The 14,582-nt window shown below is 36.8% G+C and overlaps 1 pseudogene; it reads right to left on the reverse strand.

The window, feature by feature from the left end:
* Window positions 1-11,187: 11,187 nt before the first annotated feature.
* LOC118854322 lies at window positions 11,188-12,231 on the reverse strand (annotated as a pseudogene).
* Window positions 12,232-14,582: the final 2,351 nt, after the last annotated feature.

Consider the following 14,582-nt stretch of genomic DNA (forward strand, 5'->3'; position numbering starts at 1 on the left):
CATTAGTCTGAGCAGGCTCTACTCTCCATACAGAGGTGCCCATTCACTAGGAATGTAGAATAATTGGCTAAAATAAAATGAGAATTTTCCTGGATTCACAATTAGTATTGTTCTTTGTTTAGAGTGAGCACATTTCTCACAACACTGAATAAAAAAGTGTAAATTAGTGTCATTCTGAAATTTTATTTCGCATTTTTAAAGTTATTAAAAGTGACAAAAAATGTTTAAGGGCCTGTGGATAAACAGACATGTTGATGCATTGGTTGATGAACTTGTGAATAGGTACAATCAATCCAGGTATAGTCCTTCTAGAAAACAATTTAGAACTATAAAAAAAAAATATGTCCTTTGACTCAGTTACACTACCCAAACAATATTAAAGAAACAAGAAATGGGCCTATGTACAAAAATATTTATATCAGATCTCTCTCTCTCTCTCTTTCTGTGTGTGTGTGTGTGTGTGTGTGTGTGTGTGTGTGTTGTAGCAAATTAAAAAGAAACCCAAACCGGAATCTAAAAGGATGCATTAAGTTGCGTCAATATAATGGAATAGTATTATGTTGTAAGAAATGAACAAATAGATAAATTTCAAAGAAATATTGAAACATATGAAATGATGCAGAGCCAGAAAAAAGGGAGAAAATCAATGATGTAAAACTAGACAAATATCTAGACTTTTTACAAACTGGTAAAAAAATAAAATTAGCAGCGCTGAGAGAACAATTTATTTATGAACAACATTGTAGACAGTGTTGAAAGCTGGATGAACTATGACATATACAATGACCATCTAAAATTGTGAAGAATTGGCTATGAAACATATTAGCCTCCTCCTCACAGAAAAACTATAGATTTAGGGTAAAGAAGGAGACATATACGTATATGCATATACATATATATATATACACATACATGTGTATATATGTATATGCACACAGACACATGCATGTATATTTTTTGTATGTGTATATGAATTTATGTATGTATTCATATATGCCTATACATACACACGTACATACATATAAACACGCACACATACATACATACATACATACATACATACATACATACATACATACATATTTATTCACCACTGAGGAAATTGGAGGTTTTTTTGCTGGATTATGGAAATTTTTCCCACAAATCTCTCTGTCTCTGTCTCTGTCTCTGTCTCTCTCCCTTTCCCCTCAATGGGATAAAGGGTGTGAAAGATAGAAATTTATTTCTTTTTTTTAAAGAGAGATTTGGGGTGCTACAGATGTGAAATGTTGCTTCCCTTTTGAAATGGTAATATTACATTTTTAATTTTTCTTTTGCTATAAAAGTCCTTTCATAGAGAAAGTATAATTTGTAAATGTTTGCAATACAGAAATAAGACATTGATAAACTCAAAATAATATAGTACATATTTATCATAACATACATAGAAGACTTTCCTAAATCGCACAAAAATGTAACTTATAAAGTTTTTTTTAAACTCATACAAACATATACGTTATGTTATGTTGATAATAACTTGCATTATATTAGTAGTTTTACCATAGTATCAGTGACTTTGCTTTCATTTGAGTTTCTAATACATTACAAAGTTTCTAATACAATGAGTCTTATAATATTAATTTTTTTATCATAGTTCTGAAGTGAATTTTTATGGTATTAGTAAAAACAGCATTTCAGAAAGCCATAGAAACTGATCGAGATGATAAAATGCTTTGAGACATCAATGTCAAAGTTTATGTAGCTGATATGTTTCATACATCTGATATTGCCATTTCAGATCATTCTTCCAAGATATATACACAATGACATAAATCTCATTTCAAAGCTGTATCTTCCTAGGGAGCAACAATTGAGCGTGACACCATTAATATCTATTCAACAATAGGCTGTCCTATCCAAAATGTCTCTGAAAACTAGCACATTAAAAGAATGTTAAGAAAGCACCCTAAACATAATAAATGTCAACTGCCAATTTTGTAATAATGCCAGTGAAAACAAAGTTGACAAAATGAATCAACCACTAAATGTTATCAGCTGTCTCTCTAAATATTTTCTGTCTTTAACTTCATGCACAGATGGAATGCCTTTATCTGTGGCAGACAGGACTGCCAGATATTAGGAGAGGTTTTGTTTTCTTTGTAAACAACATATTGAATATGAGAAAATAGGAGGGAAGTATATTTCTTGGCAATATTACAAGAATTTGCTAATTTTAGGTATGATAATACACAGTGTGCCCTGATTGGTGGGTTGGACTAGAAGTTCTTTTAGGTCATGTCTAGCCCTGTATCTGTAGTACTATGATTTAAAAAATAAAAATCAAGCAAAGAGTAAGAGAGGTTCATGAGATTGATCCCTATTAGGAAAAAAAAGGAAATTCTACCATCAATAAATTAGCATAGTATAGTTATACTATGATAATGATTGACCAATTGGTTTGGCTCATTCATTATGACCATATAGAAATAACTGCAGTTGACTTCATATTCATTAGTAGCCCTTAATTTTGATTCCCCTCTTGAGACTTTCTATACAACCAGGATATAACATATCATTACTTGTCAAAAAAGACAAGGTGAATGGATGGAAAACTAAAAACACAAACCTACATGGTCTGATCGTTGTCTTCATTTTTGGAGAGAAGAACAACATGGCATTACTATATTGGCATCAAAGTGTGTCCAACAGTAGTTAGTCAGATCAATATGAGCTTGGAAGGCTAGAAATGATTCTAAGTTTGTTCATCTCACATTCTTTTGAGCTACTGTAATTCTGCTTTGCTCTTAGAAAACAGTGTCTTCTTTGATGTACACATACTATGCTGGGTGGTCTTATAACATTGTCTCCCATGTCTCACAATTGATTCCATAGTTCTTCAAGATCTTGAAAGTGTCCTTGTATAACGTCTTCTGTCCTCCATGGGATTGCTTGAATTGTGTTAGTTCTATGTAAAATAGTCTTTTAAACAAACATATATTTGGCATTTGAACAATGTGGCCAGTTTGCCAGAATTACACTCCCTGTAGTTGAGTTTGAATGCTTGGCAGTTCAGTTCAATAAAAGACAACAGTGTCCATTACCTTATCTTGCCAGGTGATCTTCAGACTCCTACTAAGACAATTCAAATGGTAGCAATTCAGTTTCTTGGAATAATGGTACATCTTTGAAAGGGATACTGCTGAGGTAAGTGCATATACTCACAGCATTCCAAAATTCTTCTTTTGCTGTAACCAATGGTTCCACATATGAATGGTATGGTGCTTGCTGGTAGAGGTCCTCTGTTTCCCAGGTGTTAATTGTCAGGCCAAAATTAGCACAAGCAGCGGAGAACAGATCCATAATCTATTGCATCTCAGCCTAATAGGCTGCATTGAGCACACAATTATCTGAGAACAAAAAATCATGCATGAATTTTCCCTCCACTTCAATCTTGGGTTGAAACCTTTTCAAGTTAAATACTTTACCATCAGTATGGTAATTGACCTTGATGATGTTTTCATCCTCAGTGAAGGTGTCTTACAATAATACTGAAAACATTATGCATAAAACATATAGGAGCAAGCACACAGCCCCACTTCACCCCATTGGTGACTGGGAAAACACAAGAGCATCATTCATTATCCAGAACCCATGTAAGCATGCTGTCATGAAAGTACGATACTAATTAACTTCTCTGGGCAATGAAATTTTGCCAAGATTTTCCATAAGCCCTCATGACTGACTATCAAAGGCCTTGGTCAGATTGACAAACATTGTGCACAGATCTCTGTTCTGCTCCTGGCATTTCTCTGGAGTTGTTGAGCAGCAAGCAATCCATCTACCATTCCTTAGCCCTCTCTGAAGCTACATTGACTCTCAAAGAGATGAGCATCTTCCAGGTGAAGGATCAGCCTATTTAGAAGGCTCCAGGCAACGATCTTGCTATCAGTGGATAAGAAAGAGGGAACACTGATCGTCACACAACAATATTTCTTTTCCCTTTATAGAGATGGACAATAGAGGCATTCTTGAACTCCTGGGGGAGAACCTCCTCTTTCCAAATAACCTGGAAAATTTTAGTCAGCTTTTGTATGAACAGTGTACATCCTGCCTCATAAATCTTAGTTGGAATAGAATCAATATCAGGTGCTTTTCCACACGAGAGAGAACTAATGCCATTCAAAACCTCTTTTTCATTTGGAAGTTTGTCTGGAAGAGTATTGACTTCAACCTGAGGTATACAGTCAATGTCTTCAGTATTGATTGATGTTCTGTTGAGCACACTATAGAAGTCTTCAGTCCATATGTCTAGGATCATGTCCTTATCATTAATCAATGTGACTCCATCATCAGTGAGTAGATAAGATGCACTATAGGTCTCTGACCCAAAAATAACATTAAGGGTCTCATAAAAGTTGTTATCGTAAGCATAAAACTGAATTTTATCTGCCTCTCTATTGAACCAAGAATCCTTCATCTCTCTAAGGATCACTTGTACTTCACTTTTGATGGAATTGAATCCTGACTTCTTAGAGATGGATCAAGTGTCCTGCTGGTAAACTCTGTAGAGTTCTTGTTTTATTTCATTAAGCAGCTTCTGACTTCCCTCCTCCTCTTCCTCCTCCTCCTCTTTTACTTCTTCTTCTCCACTTTATTATTATTATTTCAGTATGAGTTTTTAATTTTAATATTTTAATTCCCTAGGCAGCACTCAAAAACTATAACATATGAAGAAGGTGCTGACCTGCATTGTTACAAGGAGTTTCTTCATCTAGAAAATTTCCTATGCCAATGAGATCACAGGACCAATTCCCATACATAAACAGTTTAAGAAGTGTTTTTTAATTGCTTTTAAAACAAGCATTGAATATGCTTTTGCAGATGGATTTATGAATATTTTATGCAACTTGTAACTATTTTGAAAGGAACTTCCTTTTCCACTCTTGACTCCTAGTTTTTGTATTGCTCTCTTCACTAATTCTCTTCCCTTCCAGTACATTCTTAAATTTTATCCTCTGATTTATACTTCCATCGGCTGCAAATTTAATCAGTATTTATCAAGAAGTTAAAACCTCTGAAATGATGTTGGAGCTTCCTGTTTAAACCATTTTCTAATTTATCTCTCAACTATGTTCATTTTCTCTATCTTTCATGTCTAGAATGCTCTCCCTCGTCATCTATACCTTCTTTCCTTCTTCAAGTTTTAAAAGCCCTGTATTCTATAGAAAGCCTTTCAAAACCTCTCTTAATTCTAATGCCTTCTTTCTTTTATTACCTATTTATCCTAAATATAGCTTGTTTATACATATTTTTGCTTGTCTCCCACATTAGAGTCTGAACTCCTGGAGAGCAGGGATTGGCCTTTACCTCTTTTTGTTTCCTCAGGGCTTAGCACAATGCCTTGCACAAAGCAGGTGCTTAACAATTATTGATTAATTCATTGAACTCTTGCTCAATTATTCTTTTCTCCCTCTTTGTCATGCTTTATTAGATGTATTACATTATGGTAAAAATCATCATGGTTTGCTGTGGTCAGTAGTACCCATTGTGTCTCAAATCATGAACCTCAATTTTGCCCCCTGGCCTCATAATTTATCACCTTCTCATTGGTTATCATCTCATCTCATGTCCATAATCCAGCCTACCTCTCCTTGCACATACCCTCTACTAGTCCTTATAGGCACCAGATGGCTGTCAAGTTTGCATATCCTTTCTCCTGCACTAGGATATTGTCTATAGAGATACAATATTATTAGATATGGCAGTACCCCAATGTATCATCTCATCACATCAAACCCTTTATGAAGTTCCTATTTCTAATAATAGTGTTTTACTTCTCCCCCCCTTGGGAGTGCTCTTAAGTGAGACCCCATCCTCCCCCAGTAAAATATTACCCCTTTTTTCAATTTCTCAGATTCTTTTGTCTCTCATTCTACTGTCCCTTCTTTTTGCTGAGATACTACAGGAGTCATCATCCCTTTGGTATGGAATTCCCAAAGCCTTGTTTGCACCTTACCTTTGATGAAGTTAAATTCTGCCTTTGTGGATATGGATGAGCTCTCCTGCTGGTAAATTCTGTGCAGTTATTTCTCATTCAGAAACTTCTGAATTTCCCCATCACTTTCATCAAACCAATCCTAATGTTTGCAAATGTTCTGGCCCAGGTAAGCAAATGTGGTGCTGCACACCAAGTCTCTGAAAGCCACCCACTCCTCTTCTGTTCCACTGTTATTAGTTATGTGCTGACTCACCTTTCCCTTCAGGTCAGCAACCAACTGTTTACTTATGGAAAAGCACTGTAATCTGTTGACATTGACTCTCCTGAGTTATCTTACCTTGGGGCACCTGCTTTTTTTGAGTGTTAATTTTTTGCTTAGAGGGTATGTGTCTATGATTGGTCCAGTATTGTGTGCTCCACATTGTCTTCATCACTCTCACATCCTACCTGTCTCTTCTCCTTGCAGTGTTATTGTTTATTAAATTTTGGTGCTTGCTGGCTAACATTTTGTTGTGGTTAAATAAACAGAAGACAGTGTTGATGATGAGAAAGTCATGAGATGCACACATCTTCAGTAGAAAGTAACTATTGCTGCTGCTTTTTCAACTCTGTTTCTCCCAAGGACTTCCTGCCATATCTTATCGTCTGTGCCCCCCCTGGTATTAAAGACCCGGAATGAAAAGCTTGACCTCTTTTGGCACATTGATAATAGGGGTCTCCAGGATTTTATAGAATTCTTCTATGTTCTCATCAAGGTGGGAACATACGTACTGATGATGTTGGTAAGGCATTTTCCTGTAAATGTACATCACATTGTCATGAGCCTATCATTGACTCCTTTTGGGAAGCATGTATGCTTGCTGACTAAATTAGTTCTAAATGTGAAATATATGCCATCTTCACAGCACTCTTTATCATAGCAGTCACTTTGGAAAAACAAACAAACAAATAAACAAAAAAATATATATCCATCCCTGACTGCAGTAAACTGACCTTTACTTGCTAGCCTTCTTTCACTCAGGGCTTCTATGTGGCCAGTGTGGTTTCTGAAAGAGCCAAGGAACACTCAACATAGTGTTTGCAGCCCAACAACTCTAGCAGAAGTGCCAGGTTCAAAACAGAAGTCTGTACACAACATTCATTGATCTGACCAATGCCTTTCATAATTTCAGTTGTGAGAGCTTGCGGAAGATTATAGAGAAATTCATTTGCCTAAAGATAAGTTTATTAAAATTGTACAGTATTTTTATGATGGCATACTCACACTGGTTCTGGATGAAAGACAATGGTCTCATGCTTTCCCAGTCACCAATGGACTAAAGCAGGACTGTGTGCTTGCTCCCATGCTTCCATGATTTTGGCAGAAATCTTCAACAAGTATGAAAACAGCAAATAAGCTACCAATCTGATGTTAAACTATTTAACTTTAAAAGGCTACCAAAGTGGAGGGAGAATTGATACATGACTTCTTGTTCACCAATCATTGCGTACTCAATGTGACCTCTGAGGCTGAGATGTAGCAGAATATGGATCTATTCTTTGCCACTTGGGCTAATTTTGGTCTAATAATATGCATCAAGAAAATAGAGATACTCCACCAGCTAACAGCACACCATCCATATGTGGATCCACTGAATACAGAAAAGGGGTAAAAATGGAATTGCTTTGGATACATTCACTTGGCACTATACTTTCTAGGAATTTCTACATAGATGATGAGGTTGTTGCAGAGTTTCTAGAGATAACTCAGCATTTGGGAGACTCCAAAAGAAAGTGTAGGAGAGGAGAGATATTATATTGGGCTACAGAAGTCTACAGAGCTATTGGGCTGACTTATGCCTATGAGATCTAGACTGTATAGCAGCATTATACCAGGAAACTGAATTGCTTCCATTTGAATTGTCTTAGGAAGATTCTGATCACTTGGCAAGATGAGATAACAGAGGTCTTTTTTTGAGCTGAACTGCTAAGCATTCAAACTCTACTGCAGGGAATGCAGCTCTAAAGGACTGACAACACAACCTCAATGCCAAGCCCACACTTATCTACAAGACTATTTTATGGAAAACTTGCACAAGGCAAGTACTCAAATGATAGTCTGAAGAGCCAGTACAAGGACACTCTCAAGGTCTTTCTGAAGAATTTTAGTATTGATTACAAGACTTGAAGTTGTTGGCACAGTGTGTCTGATAAATGAAGGTGCTATACTGCATGAGCAAAGCAGAATCTCAGTAGCCCAAGGAAAGGTTAACTCTACAAATCCAGAGACATCAACATTTCAAATGTTCTATCAGACTACTTGTGCTCAACCTGTTGTTTTGAAACTCATCTTGGACTGCTCAGCCACAGCTGAACACACTCTATTCTGTTCCAACATCATGATGTCATTGGACTCCTTCAAAAATGAAGGACAAACAATAACAACCTATGGAATTAATAAGAGCACATAACGTATTCCACTATTTTGTCTACTAGCTCAATTAATAATTTTGTCACATAAAATACATTATTTTAGTCCATGACATTTAAATTCTCTTCCAACATCACTTTTATTTCTTTAAATTCTATTTATATCTGTATCGCCTTGTGTGTTTTTTTCTTTTATTTATATATGACCCAACTTAGTGTCTTCCCATGGTAATTTCTCCTCTTTGAAAAAGTACCATAAGTATAGAACAATTTATCATGTTATTTATTTTTCCTTTGTAACCCTACTTAGCTTTGTAATTGCACTGCCTTTATATTTCTGTTCTTGGGGGAATTATAATACAATTATATTCAATTATTCCATTATTCCATACACACACACACACACACACACACACACACACACACACACACATATATATATATATATATATATATACATATATATATATATATATATATGTTTTTCTTTCTCTTTTCAGGAATGCCTCAACCTTTGTTTGGATGCTCATCTTTTTATTAATTATTAGTGTCATATTTTCAAGAGTCATAATTTTTTATTGTATCTTTAATTTCTTCAGATTTTGGACTATATTATTTCATTCCCTTCTGTGGGTTCTAAGAGGTATCCAATCATTTTGGGACATTCAAATTCCTTCCTTTATATTGGAAAGTCATTCTCCTGGCTGCTTGCAAATTTGTTGTTTGTTATAGCAATTAAGTTTAGTTACTGTATGGCTTAGATTTTGAAATGCATGGTTGTTTTTCTGGAAATAATTTATGATTTTTTTTATTGGTAATTTGTATTGTACATTCAAAAGATATGAGAATTTTTTATTATTTTTTGAATTATGGTGTTTCTTGAAAAAAAATTGCCATATTCTAAAAGATCTATGATTTTTAAATGATATTTGCTGATCCTATCTTTGAAATCAATCATATTGACTTATACAAATTTCATGTGATCATTAAAAGTTGTAACTTTTGCTTATTTTCTGTTAGGTGTTTCCTTCAGAATTTTTAAATTAAAAATCTGTTTTTTCTCTTTTACTTCTTTAGAGATACTTTCAAATACAAAGGATTTTTCTTTAAATCTTCTTTAGGGGTGGAGCCAAGATGGCAGAGTGAAATCATTAACTTACCAGAGTTCTCTTACAAATTCTGTCACAAAGCTCTAAAAAAAAGTGAATCTGAGCAGATTTGAGAGAGGTAGAAGCCAATAGGAGACTGGGTGTAGCAGATTTCCAATCCAGGAGAGTCCACAGGGTCAATGGGACAGATCTGTGGGCTGGGAGAGCACCTGGAGCATGGAAGTGCACCCGTCCATGTGAGAGCAGGAGCAGCAGTGGAACCAAGACAGCAGACTGGTCTGAGCACGTGGAACTAAACCATACCAGAGAGGGAGTGGGAGCAGGCCCAGACAAATTGCCAACTGTGGTGGTGATCCCCAGGACTCTCAGCACATGACAGGAGTCTGTCAGAGCTAGGTGAGACAGAAGTGCAGAGTCTATGACAGCGGCAGTACCTACTCCTGGAGCTATCAGCCCGCAAGCTAAAGGTTTGAAACTCAGCCTTTCGAACTTCTGGTAGCCATGATGACCCAGCAAAATATAGGTGTTCCCATTCCTCCCTTCCTCACCTTGAATGACCCAGAGAATATTGCCCTAGGAGAGACCCTGGAATAGAGGAGCCAGAAGAGGAGTTCAGCAGTCTTTTAGCTTGGTAGGCTAGGGAGATGGGCCCCTGTTGTGGTGGAAGAAGGAGACCAGTACAGGAAGAGAGGCTTCCTAGCAGACCTCACCTCAGCAGACCACCAAGAATTCTTGAGCCCAAGGGGAGTGGAGCCCCAAAGTGCCAAAACGAGGACCCCAGGCATGCCTTTGTATAGCCAGGGGAAGTGGTAGACATCAGCACAGACAATGGCTGAGACCACCCACGATATAAAACAGCCCTAAGGGAAGAGGAGACTTCCAGCAGCCAGAACACCCCTCCCCCACACCTCTGTGACCCCAGGGAAACTCAGAAAGACTTCACCGGGCCTCTATCCTTGCCACACACCAGTCAGCTTCAGCTTAGCACCAGGTGAGCTGTAGCAGTATATGGCATCTGCCTGAGATAACCAGAGACCACAGCACACAAAACCAGTAACCAGGCAGCAAGTTCCCAGCACAAGAAGCTTGGGAAAGAGCCCTCTGTGCCTCAGAAGCAGAGATCTATTTTTTTTCAGGAGGAAAAATCACCTTTTAGTAATAGAAAAGTTGTTGACTGGTGTTTCTACTACCACAAATCAAAAGTGATAAAACAATTATATACATTTACATCAGGGATGACAATGCAGACACCCCATTTAACACTGGGCTAACAAGTTTTAGTATGACATACATGATGACTGAGTAATTGTTCCATATCTACAATGCAGAACTGAACTAGAGACAGAAAAGGTGCATTTCATAGGATGCGTCATGTTCTCAACCAAGAGTTGAGTTACTCTGTAACAAGCATGAATATCTGTCTTTTACCCATGTCCTTGTAACTGCCTCTCAAACCAATAGGGAAAATATGTTTTTGAAAAAAGCCACATTTGCATTTTATCATGGGGAAAGGATTGAAATGTGTATGTTCTAAGGATGTGAATATGATATATATATATATATATATATATATATATATATATATATATATATGCCAAAAGCCTTACACTAAACAGTGGAAATTAAAAACAGAAATGCATTCAAGCTATTATTACTTTCAGGAAAAAAAAAGCATTTGAAGAGATGAAAGGGTCTACACAGTATCCTGAAAATCTGGGAACCCATCCTCTATTTTAATTCTCTTGGAGGATAATTCGTCTCTGTCTACACACTTAGACTTGCTTGTTCAGATAGCTTACTTGTAGGTGACCTCCTGAGAAATCTTCTGAGAAAGGGCAAAGAGTTCATCTCTTCTTGTCAGAAGGGCATCATCTTTTACACAGAGCTGAGTGGCTGCTTCATTAACAGTCAGCCCATGAAGTATGAGATGTTTGCCATCTTTCCCTTTTGAGTCAAATCTCCCATATATTGCACTATATTTCTGAATTTCCTCTTCCTTATGTGGATCATCATCATTCATCTCAAAGATGTAGCCAATCATTTTAGCCAATTACTTGTTGGTTTTCAGTGATTCTTTCACGTCATTCAAGTCACTTTTGGGAAGCATGGGGACCATTCATTCTACACACTGAGCCACAGACAGAGCAGCAGCTGCATCTAGAGTCTCCAAGCTTTCCTTTGGTGAGGCTGGGGAGCTGAGGTCTGCTGAGGAGAGGCTGTGTTCACTCTCTGTAGTGTGGTGACCTTGCCAAAGCCTTGAGTAGCTGGCACTCTGTAGTGCTAAGGTCCCCATAATATCTGATTTACCTGGTCCCAGGAGCTGCACACATGTAGTAGCAGCACATTTTGGAATCTTCAGATGAGGTCCCTGAGCATTGCTGTTCCTCTCATAAGGACTACAGGACATTCCCAGCCATGTAGATGACCCCTCTGGTAATTTGGAAATGGGGATGCTACTGACAGGCAAGGAAGTAAGAAGTTGATTAAGAAGGCCAGCATCTGTAACACAGTCCTGTAAAGCCTTCTGTAACCTTCTGACATGAAGGGGCTTGCTAGCCATACCCACTAGGGCCATGATATCCAAAAACTCCTCTTCACCAGCTTCACACAGCTGCTCTCATCAATAACTTCTTGGATAAAGGCATCAAAATAAGAAAGAAGGTTGACTTTTTGTAATATTCAGTACAACTGCAACTCCCCTAGGGTTCTAGGTAGAGCTGATGGCATGACTGAGAAGGCCAACCATTTGTGATGCTTGACTGAATCTGAGCTCAGAGATCCACTTTAAAAGCCAGGAGAAAGACAACCACCATTACAAAGCAATCCAGAAAAACAAAGGCCATTGATTCTTACTATGGATTCAGGGAAGATCAAAATACTGATTAAGAAAAGGACAGCATTGACATTATACCTACACCTGAAACCACAAAAGGGAATATAAGCTGGTCTCAGGCCCAAAAAACATTCCTGGAAGAGCTCAAGGAAGATTTTAAAGGCCAGATTAGAGAGGTAAAAGAAAAAAATGGGAAAAATTCACTGATGAGAAAAAAATTTTTAAAAAGTAAAATTAGTGAAATGGTTAAGGAGGTACAGATCCTAATTGGAGAAAATGATTCCTTCAAAAGTAAAATTGGCCAAATGGAAAAGAAAAGGTATAGAAACTAAATGAAGAAAACAATTTGTTAAAAATTAGAATTGAGCAAGTAGAAGCTAAGGACTTTATAAGGCATCAAGAATCAGTCAAACAATATCTAAAGAATAAAAAAAAATAGAAGAAAACATAAAAATATCTCATTGGAAAACAACTGACCTGAAAAATAGATCCAGGATAGATAATCTAAGAATTATTGGTCTACCAGAAAGACATGATGGAAAAAAAAGCCTGAACAGTATCTTCAAGAAATCATCAAGGAAAATTTCCCTGAGGTACTAGAAGCAGAGGGTAAAATAGTCATCAAAAGAATCCACTAATCACCTCCTGAAAGAGATCCCAAATTGAAAACTCCAAGAAGTATTGTAGCTAAATTCCAGAATTCTCAGGTCAAGGAGAAAATACTGCAAGCAGCCAGAAAGAAACAGTTCAAACTACAGTAATGCACACAAAGGACCTTGCAGCTTCTACATTAAATGATTGGGGGGATTGGAATATGATATTCTGAAAGTCAAAGGAACTGGGACTACAACCAAGGATCAACTACCCAGCATAAGGGAGAATGATTTTTTTTCAGGCAAGGAGATGGACATTCAAGGAAATAAGGGAATTAAAGACCTTCCTGTTGAAAAGGCCAGAGCTCAATGGAAAATTTGATCTTCAAATACTAAACTGAAGAGAGACATGAAAAGGCAAATAAAAAAAAACTTGTTATTCAATATAGGCAAATTGTTTACATCCTTAAATAGACCCATATTGTTATACGTATACACACACACACACACACACACACATATATATATATACATATATATATATATATATATATATATATATGCTAAACTTGAAAATGCTATACTTATTATGGCAATTAAAAAGGATATACATAGACAGAGCCTGTGAGTATAAATTAACTGATATGATGATAAAAAAATAATTAAGAGGTAGTACAAAGGAATTGTTCTGGGAGAAGAGGTAAGGAGGAGGCAGAAAAGGGCAAATTACATCATATGAAGAGGCACAAAAAATATTATAGTAGAGGGAAAGAAGGGAAGGAGGAGAGTGATTGAGGTTTATTCTCATCAGATTTGGTTAAAGGAGGGAATAACATACTCTGATAAGTACAGAAATCAAAATTGCCCTACAAGCAGTAGGAGAAGAAAAGGGAAAGAAAGGGGGTGTGATCAGAAGGGAGGGAGTAAGGGAAAAGTTTAAAATAAGGGAGGGGGGTTGATAGCAAAGGAATATTGATGGAGGTGGTGGTGAAAAACACAATGCTTGAGGAGGGGAAGGGAGAAGGGAGAAATAAAAACATAAATGGGGGGAGGGGAGGAATGAGATGGAAAAAAAGACACAAATATTACTCGTAAGTCCATAAAATGGAGACAGCAGAAAGGATTAAAAACCAGAATCTTGCAATATGTTGTTTACAAGAAACATATTTGAAACATGGGGATACAAACAGGGAGAAAAAGACACAGACAGTAATAATAACTGCGAGTGTGAATGGGATCCACTCTTCCATAAAGCAGAGGCAGATAGTAGAAAGAATTAAAAATGATAATCCTAAAATATGTTCTTTGGAAGAAACACATTTGAAACAGAAGGATACACACAGGGTAAAGGAGAAAAGGCTGGAGTAGAATATGTTATTCTTCAGGAAGAAATAGACAGCAAAATTATACCAGTGGGGGACCTTATCCTCCCTCTCTGGACTTCATAAATTTAACTTTTAAATAAACAAGAAAGTAGTGAAGGAGGTGAATAGAATTTTAGAAAAGGTAGTTATGATAGACCATGTACTAGGGCATAAAAACCTCACAACCCAGTGCAGAAAGGCAGCAATAGTTAATGCATCATTTTCAGATCATTATTGCCTAGATTAATAGAAGAGGAAGTAAAATAGCTAAATAGACCCATCTCTGAAAAAGAAATT

Source organism: Trichosurus vulpecula, chromosome 1 (genome assembly GCF_011100635.1).
Source record: "Trichosurus vulpecula isolate mTriVul1 chromosome 1, mTriVul1.pri, whole genome shotgun sequence".
NCBI classification, from domain to species: Eukaryota; Metazoa; Chordata; class Mammalia; order Diprotodontia; family Phalangeridae; genus Trichosurus; species Trichosurus vulpecula.